Genomic DNA, 10024 nt, shown 5'->3' on the forward strand with positions numbered 1-10024 from the left:
ATGTAGTGCCTCCTTGTCATTCAGTGAGAGGCAGTGCTGCACTTTGTCCAGACACAACTCATTTTCCTTGACTACACCCAGGGCTCTGCCTGAAAAAAGAGATCCTCTTCCAAGCTTTGCCCACAAACCTACGACTATCCACTTCGATGCCAAAATGAGTCCTCACCTTTCTTTCTTGTCTGCTTTCATCAGTAGTGGAATAGTTAACAATATTGACTTTTCAGTTGTCATCATTATGATTCAGAGTTAACACCTCATTGGTATGAATTCACATGTCTCTGAGGTATTGTTTCAGGCTGATTGCAGAGTTGATTTTTCCCTCTAAGGACACTGCAAGATTATCTTCATAACCAGAAGGGTTAGAGACACTGGGCCTGATTCATTACTGCTTTACTCCAGGTTTATGCTGGTGTAAAGGTATGTCTGCACTTGAAACACTACAAAAACGCAGCTGCAGCGCTTCAGTGTAGATGCTACCTGTGGCATAAGTAATCCACCTCTCCGAGAGGAGGTAACTAAGTGGACTGAAGAATTCTTCCATCGATCTAGCACTGTCAACACAGGGGAATTAGGTCAGTATAACTACGTTTGTCAGGAGTGTGAGTTTTTCATGCCATGGAGAGACATAACTATGCTGCGGTAAGGTCCCAGTGTAGACCAGCTCTAGTGCAGAAGTGAACTAGGCTCTTACTTTTTTATAGCTTAGATTCTGACAATGGGGTAGAGGAGAGACAGGCTCTCACTGAACCTTTTAACTCATGGTATTTATTATAATTTTTGAAGGTTTAACTCCAGTCATCCTTGCTAACAAATGTACCAGGAATGTGGGATGGAAAGCACCTTTACTGCTGTTCTATGTCTGGTATATTCCCTCTGCTTTGCCAACATTTCTGAAAAAATACAAAACTTGCTTGGAACAGCTCTGCCAAACAGTGGAGAAATTCCCTGAAATTTTCAACAAATTTCCAGTGTCCCTTGCCTGTGAAATCTAGGAGCATCATTTAATTGTCATGTCTTACATTTCCCGTGAAGTATGCAAAAAAGGGGGCAGCCCAATGGGGACAGTTTCTCAGATGGTGCAAATAGGCATAATTCCATTTATCTTCAGTGGAGCGATGCTGATTTATACTAGCTGAGAAACTGGCTCTGTGTTCCTAATTTAATTAGTGGGAGCTCTGCCTGAGTTAGGACTGCAAGATCAGGCTTTAACAAGGTTCAAGTGTATTCAGTAACTTTGGGCCTGACCCAAAACCAACTGAAATCATTGAAAGTCTTTCCATTGACTTCAATAGGCTTTCGATCAGGCTCTTTCAGAATAACAACATAGAACACATAAAGAAAAGGAGTACTTGTGGCACCTTAGAGACTAACCAATTTATTTGAGCATAAGCTTTTGTGAGGTACAGCTCACTTCATCGGATGCATACTGTGGAAAGTGTAGAAATAGAACACATACAATGGCATATGGCAGCTCCAGTGAAACTACACAAAGGGACTTTAAATGACTGGAAATAGGCAAGATCCAGACACATCACTCTCTAGCACTGAAACTGTACCAGGAGATACTGCAAGTAGAAACATAGAGGTAAAATGCTGCCCTAATCCTAAATTATTCAGGTGAAGAAGTAAAGAGCATCAAACCACCAGTCTGGTCACCTACAATTTTCCTATTATCTGAGGAGACAATTATCAATTTAATAAATTCTCTGCAATAGGGATAAACACTCTTTTTCTCTACAGCAGAGTTCCTCCCAATCTGGGTCCTATATACTGGGGAATAGCACCATATATTTATTTACTAGCCTTCACACCATCATTTCCACACACATCTCCTTTCCTCCATCTATCTTCTCTACAATAATTCTTGAGTAAAAAATTCATGCAATTTTTTCCCCAATCCCACTTGTGGAGCAGGCATTTAAAGAATTCAGTGGCTTGCTTCCTTAAAATCTTGGGCAAGGGATGATGAAAATCCTGCTCTGGAGCTTTCACACCACTACCACCAAACATACCTCTCTCCAGATCAGTGGCTTAAATCCTGCCCAGCTCAGTTGTGAGAGAGCTTTTACCATCTGAAGGCTGTTTGGTGTCCTATATGAAATGAATTTGGTGATCTCAATTCTCTTTCTAATGGATACATGTCCAAATTACCCTAATTGGTACCATTTATAACCCACTCAGCAGAGAAGATAGGGAATATGTAGGCCTGGAAACTGAATTTTTTTTATCATAGGTCTCTTCAGGCTAGGGTTGAGGCACATTGTTGGGGTTGAATGGGGAAGAATGAACTCTTATATCCATAATAACATAAGAATGGCCATACTGGGTCAGACAATGGTCCATCAAGCCCAGCATTCTATCTTCTGACATTGATTGGTTCCAGATGCTTCAGAGGGAAAGAACAGAACAGAGCAATTATCAAGTGATCCATCCCCTGTTGTCCCATCCCAGACCCTTGACAGTCAGATGTTTGGGACACTCGGAGCATGGGGGTTGCATCCCTGACCATCTTGACTAATAGCCATTGATGGACCTATCCTCCATGAACTTATCTAATTCTTTTTTGAACCCAGTTATACTTTTGGCCTTCACAACATCCCCTGGCAATGAGTTCCACATATTGACTATGTGTTGTGTGAAGAAGTACTTCCGTTCGATAGTTTTAAATTTGCTGCCTATTAATTTCATTGGTTGATCCCTGATTCTCGTGTTATGTGAAGGGGTAAATAACACTTTCCTATTCACTTCCTCCATATCATTAATGATTTTATAGACTTCTATCATATCCCCCCTTAGTCATCTCTTTTCCAAGCTGAACAGTCCCAGTCTTTTTTATCTCTCCTTATACAGAAGCTGTTCCATACACTTAATCATATTTGTTCCCCTTCTCTGTACCTTTTCCAATTCTAATATATCTTTTTTGAGATGGGACAACCAGAACTACATGCAGTACTCAGGTATGGGTGTACCAGGGATATATATATTGGCATTATGATATTTTCTGACTTCTTATCTATCCCTTTCCTAATGGTTCCTAATATTCTGTTAGCCTTTTTGACTGCTGCTGCACATTGAATGGATGTTTTCAGAGAAATAACCACAATAACTCCAAGATCTCTTTCTTGAGTGGTAATGGCTAATTTAGACCCAATCATTTTGTCTGTAAAGTTGGGATTATATTTTCCAGTGTGCATAACTTTGCATTTACCAGTATTGAATTTCATCTGCTATGTTGTTGTCCTTTTGGACAAGGTCCTTTACTGGACCTTTTTTCTATGCATATATGGGACAGTCTCTACGGATGTCAATCTGGTTCTTTGCTTGACTTCCCTGTCTGGTACTCTTGTTTTGAACCTTTGACTTTCCACTTCTGTTCCTGTTTTGTTGTCCCATGCAATCAGTGGTCTTCTGGGCTCTGTGACCCGCTACCTCAACTGAGAAGGCAGGCCTTTTGTCCTAGGTGGACTTAGATCTATTCTCCCAGGATTCAAATAGGCTGGTTCTCTGTTTGGTGTCCCCTTCTAGATCCTTCATTTTGAGCCTGTGCCCTATACTCTCATTCCTGTTTAATATTTGTTGTCCCCTATGTTTTTTTGATTCCTAGCTCTGGGGTTCTTCCTCCATTTGAGAAAGTGGGCATTTTGTCCTGGTGGGCTCTGCCTACTCATCCAGGATTTCAAATAGGCTGGTTCTCTGCTCAGTGTCATCCTCTGCACCCCTCATTTTGAACCTGTGACTTACAAGCCCTTCCCTGTTTTTCATTTTTTGTCCCCTATAATTCTGGGTTCTATGGCCCCTCCCTCATTTGAAGGGGCATTGTTTTGATGTCTTCCTCCCATCATCCTTGCACTGAAATGGGCTGGCTTCTTTCGCCAGCGCTAGCATCATCTGAATGGACATTACTAGGTATATTAGGCTTAAAATTTAGGGTTTTTTATTTTTCTAAAAGTTTCACAAATCCTAAAATATAGTTGTCTTCACATTTTTTGAATATCAGTGAAAGTAGTTTTTGTTTGTTTTAAACATTTTCTTCAGTGCTGGAACCTCAACATTACATCACTAAGCCCCTGCATGAGAACCAGAGAATTAAACTGAAACTGACTATAAAAAAATCTTGAAAATAACAAGTCTATTTTTGTTATTCAAGCTGAGTGAAAGAAAAAGATAATTGAAGACCATCATTGGTCAACGTTAGTTAAAACAATTCCTTCAGTTGTAATAAACTACAATGTGATTAGAAATAGAAGAAAGGGAACTTTAAAAGTGTTCCCTCAAAAAACATTAAAACATAACCACTTCTGGTATCACATCCCTATACTCCTACAATTTGGTATCCACTACACAGTATGTCAGTCTGATTTGGGGAGCAAGAAAGAAGGCCAACAAAATGACTTCAGCTTGCCAAAGACCAGGGAGCCAAGCTGGAAAAGTCAGACGCTAAAAAGGTCTCTTAAAGAAAGTCCTCTGCTTTCATGGCAGTAATGTTAATCCCACAGCTCATGCCCAATCTTTTCATGATAATACCCCACCAAGTCATTTGGCACCTTCAGCCTTACTCTTTGACAATTGCCCATCATTATCTGACAACTTTACCCTGACTCTCTGGCAGCTTTACTCCCTTTGGTGGCTCACTCACCCTGGCTCTTTGACAATTAGCCACTTTCCTTTGACAAATTTTCCCCAAAACTGTTCAGGGTTAAGTTCCCATCCCTTGACAATTGCCCTTTACACTTTGACAATAAACTCTCAGCTCTTAACTGTTGCTCCACCCTTGGACAGCGGCCCCCACCCCTGTCACTCCCAACACTCGACAATTTTCTTCTCATTCCTGTTCCTAGACAGCTTCCTCACAATTGCCTCCATCCTTTGATTGCCCCACCTCAGCTACTCTGTACCCCATCATTGTCCCCCCACTCTCATGACAATTGCCCTCACCCCAACTATACCCTTCATTCCCCATTTTTCACCATTACCGGAGGCTGAGGAATCTCAGCCTCTCTGTGGAGCTCCGCCAGTCCCTGGTTTGAGGACAGTCAGACCTGGCTCTATGTGTGACTCAGGGAAGCTGACATCCAAGATGGGGGCTGCAGTGACTCAGGACTGGGCCTTTTGTTTCCCTGAATCCCTGAGTGTCCTAGCAACCAATGCCCACCTCACAAAGGCTCTGACTCTGTCAGCTGCACTTGCTGCCAAGAGAAGGTGGAGGGCTTGAAATGGTCATAGGGTTTGCAGTGGGGAGTTACTTACAATAGATCTGGAGTTCACCAGGTAAGGGGATGCATGAAACCTTGGAGGATGGGAACCTTGAAATTTCCATCTATTTTCCTGGATAGGCAATGAAGGGTGGACTTAAACCTCTTTGGTTTTTTGAGGGTCTGTGACTTAAAATCTGTGCAGGGTAGTCAGGAGGCAGACAGGTATGAGAAGAAGAGGAAGAGGCCAAATTCCTGAGGGAAGGTGCTGCCTGGGGAAAAGGTGTCTGGCAGCGGCAGATGCTGGCTACAGCAAGAGATGACCAAACTTAGCAACTGATGTGTGTATGTGGAAGGGACAGGTGCAATGTGGGCAATATGCCAGGAGTCCTGCAACTGAATGGTGTAAAACTGGGCCTTATCCAGGGAGCTGTGGTCCATGGGGATGATGACTCCCAGTACAGCCCAGGGAGGGACAAAGGATCCCAGAACAGCCTGTGGGCATGATGACTCCCAGCATGCAGTGCAGGATGTGGGGATGACTAAGGCCCCAACTCCTGAAGTCACATGAGATCAGAATCTGAGCTTTCATTTTTTATTTTTTATTAAATTATTTTTTTAACATTCATGGATGCAAAGAAAAGGTTGAAAACATGATTCAAGGGCGAATGATGCTCATCTGTAACTGCAGACAGTCTAAAACAATAGCTCTAAGAGGTATGAACTTGTCCATTCATTATAACTGAAACCTGTTGCCACTCCAAGGAACAACAGTGTCATAGAAGAGGTCCACATGTGGGTGGTGTCTGGACCTCAGATTGCCTTAATTTGGCTCTGATGCTATGCCCCATTTTTAGCCCAAAAATTAACAAGCAAGAATGCTGTAAGTATTTCCCATGTCGGACTGCATATCTCCTTTGAAAATCATTTTGGATGCTTCCTCCAAATGAAAGAAGCCTTTTAAAGTATGAAAAGTGAGTGTGAAATAGCACGAGCTGTCCTATCTGAAATATAGGTCTCAACTGATCCATTCCTCAAAAGTGTGTGAACAAAAGTGCTGCCGACAGTAATGGCACTGTATTGTTATGGGAAGGGGAGTACTTTGGTAATGCGTGTATACAGAAATTGTGTCTAATGCCAAGAAGATGAAATAATTTTTTTCTTGTTAAGCATTGAGATGATGTTGGAATGTTATCATTTCAGTAACCATCCTTTATATTCAACAGGGGTCTGTGCCATAGTTTCAGGTGATCAGAAGGCTGCTTTCTTGCATCTTCCAGTGAAGTTTGTCCAGAAGAATGCCCTGGATCACTGCCAAAGGAAGCTGGCAATGCTTATTATTATGCCTTTTATACTACAAAGGAAACATGAATGTTTATTTTATTAATAAAAATGAAGTTTCTCTCTCCTCCTAACCTACTTCCTCTCACTGCCACTGTGTTAAACCCCAATGCTATTTCCTTGAGCTGGAAAGAAATACGCTGCATATAAGAGTTAAATGACATAACTGCAACCCTCCTCTCCCAAATAGATTCTCCTGTTTCACAAATATGAGGAAACTAAATTATGCCAATATCACATCAAGCCAGAATATTCTATGGATTTGTGTTAAACTAGCTGAATAACTGCAGAGGGATTTCTTGATGGGTTTTGCATCCTCAAATACAGGATATTGCAAATTACTAAGTAGTTCAAGTGGCAACTGGGATTCATGTGTACCAGTGATATTTGTTGCTCACTGATTCACATCAGCTCTTTGGAATAATATGATTTTCTCTTTTTCCAGTGGAAAAATACATAGTTCATGATCCTGCTGTCAGTGTGGAAACTGGTCCTTGAATCTGATTAGAGTAATTTGCCTTAATTACTAAGAGCCAGATTGTACTGTCTCACGGGGAAACCTGTTGGAGTAGCCTGGAAGAAAGGCAAATTCTGCAGATTTGTGACTCACTGAATTTCTTCTTGATTGCCCTTTCCCCTCCTGCCTTTTGCAGGAGTCCAGCCTCCAAATCTTGTAGATCTAGTGGGAGGTACAGGAGACTCCTGGCTGTCCATGAGGGAGACTTTGACCTTCTTCAGACTCCTCACAACATGGTTCAAATGGAGGAGCCTGTGTGGCTCTGAATAAAAGGAAATACAGACTGGGCTATTTTATCTTTTGTTTGCACGTCCCATGGGACATGGGAAATGATTTACAGTTCCTTTGCCATCCCCTTCTTGCTCCTTCTCCCATCTCAGGACCCATTGAGAGCTCTCTGCAATGCAGGAATGATGCCACTCCTGCTGCATGCAGAGGCAATTATTGCTATCTGAGCTTGTCTTAGCTGATTCAGAAACACATTGTGTGCCCCAGTGAAGCAGGATTTCATGAGAGAACTTGCAAGTTTCAGTGTGTCTGTGCTAGGTTTGTGTTTTTTCCTCTTTTAAAACATCTCATTATACAATATCTGCATCCGCAGAAAAATGATAATAATTACCAGTATTGGGCAAACACTCACGGGAGGCTAATAACATTTAAATTACTGCTGAGAGGATACAAATGTAATTGAATGTGGGCACAGGTTAATTTTCTCTTGCTTCTCAGAAACGCAGAGACAAAGCCTAGACATTTATGGCAAATAAAACTGAATTGAAGATATTTGTTGGCAAAGCAAGAGACACTTATCCCTTGATAGCATTCTGTTACTCTGGTTTTATTTCTGTTTGATCAAATAATTTATGTGGCTTTATTCATTTTGTTTAATTCTCTGTAATAATTGCTCACTGTACAGTATAGTCTATAACCTTACTGAATCATTGCATGTTTTATTGGCTTATAGAGTAGCACGAAAGCTTGATATTGCACAGCACAGATGTTGAATATTGTAAATATAAACATAAGATAAAAAGTGATGAGCAGGGCAGGGACTGCTTGTCTGTCAATGAGAGTGCAGTTGTATGGCCATCATACTAATTGTAGCAGGAACAAGTGAGTTATTATTAGCATGATGAGGACTACGCATAAGCCCCGGTCTTCACTCATTAGCTGCTAACACCGGCCTCTTTTTTTACCCTATGCACTTGTGAACAAAGAAGTAAGCACCGAGAGGGCTCACCACTCAGTGAGTACTCCACCTAGTGGAGTAAGTAGTAGTACCTGATAGGGGATGTCCAGTTGGACAGGTTTTTTCTCTCATCTGCCTCCTTTCTTGCACATGAAGATCTGTCCCCCTGTTAGTTTCCCTTCTCCTCCAGGTGAAAAGATAGACCCCAATACTGGCTTCTCCATTCCTAACCGGAGCCCAGGAAAAGAGCTTGTCTAGTGCCTATGCCTGTAAAGCTCCCACATTTTCTTCCCCTCAGCCCCTGACACAGGGGCATGTTGGGGGAGAGCCAGGGGAATGACTGGGAACGTACTTTGGCTATCCCTAGCTGACAAACGAAGAGCAGACTGACCCTTTTTCACAAGCAGGGGAGGAAGGAGTTGCTAGGCCCTTTCTGCTCCTTCCCCCACCCAAAATCTTCTCTTGGCTTCTGAGAGGAGAGGGGAGAGCTCCATCTGCTCCCTATAGGAGTCCTAATCATCTGGGGAAGGCAACCAGTCACAGGGGGTCCCCCTTCGTTCCCCTGCAGGGTGAAATTTCATGAGAGATGCAGCTTCCGCATTGTTGCAAGACTGGCTCCAGTGGAGGCCAAAATCGTGAGCATTTCCCACTCTGTTCTACACTTAGAAAAAGGTCTTTTGGTTGAGAGGCAAAGGACGCATGGCAGAGGTCCCCAAACTGTGGGGTGCACCCCCACAGGGGGGCGTGGAGGAATGTTTGGGGGGAGGGTGTGGCTGGGGCCTGGGCTAGCCTTGGTCTAGGCTCTGCTCCCTGCCACACCCACATCTGCAGCTGTGGCCCCAGCCTCGCCCCCTTATCTGTATGTGTCCCCCCTTCCTGGAACCGCAGCCCCACTCCTGGAGCTGGCTCCTGGGAGGGGCATGGACAGGAGTAAGCGGGGGGGGGGCATGAGATAAAAAATTTGGGGACCACTGATACATGGGGACAGGGGCTATTACACTCCAGAATAGCCCCCATTAGTCCTCAGGCACTAGCCTGAGGTTTGGAGGTCACAATGTTGTATCACAGCTGGAGAGTACAGAGGACACAGGGAACTTGCTAAGGCAGTCAAGAGCCACTACTATGGGCCAGGCTGGCATAAGTCTGTCAAGAGGTGAAGCAAGTCCTGTTCTGCCAGTGACCCTTATGAAATGATTGGCACACTTGGAAGAGCCACAGTTGTATGACCACAATTGGTGGGGTGTGATGTGCAGGCAGGCCCAAGTTGTGTTCTGAGTGTCACAGGCAGCCCTGTGGTCAGGGATCCCCCCGTGAGCAAAACATGATGTGAGGAGGGTGGGGCTGTGGGACAAATCCACGGAGCAGAGATAGGGCAGCCGAGGGCAGCGTGCTGCTCTTTCCCTCTGTCTGTGGAGGGGTTAGGTCGCCAGTAGGGGAAGGTTCTGTGGCAGTTAGGAGGGCAGTTGGGAGGGGTGGGTCACTGAGCAGGATGTCTGGAGCCCTGAGAGGAATGTGGTGTTCAAGGCAGCTGGGGGTGCATATTGGGGGATCCACCCCCATGTTGTGGCCCATAGAGCCTTAGGCACTGAAGCCCCAACAGCGCTTGCCTGAGCTGTGGTGCAGCTGGTGTGGGACCACGGACTGTGCAGGACAAGGGCCGATTCCCCACCATGACAGAGACTCCATGGCAGACTGACAATTACAACAGGTAGGCCACTACTGCCCTGCACAGCCCCACCCGCTGTGTACAGGCACAAATACTTGCTACGGGTCCAATTGGGAACAAGG

Source organism: Caretta caretta, chromosome 11 (assembly GCF_965140235.1).
Source record: "Caretta caretta isolate rCarCar2 chromosome 11, rCarCar1.hap1, whole genome shotgun sequence".
NCBI classification, from domain to species: domain Eukaryota; kingdom Metazoa; phylum Chordata; order Testudines; family Cheloniidae; genus Caretta; species Caretta caretta.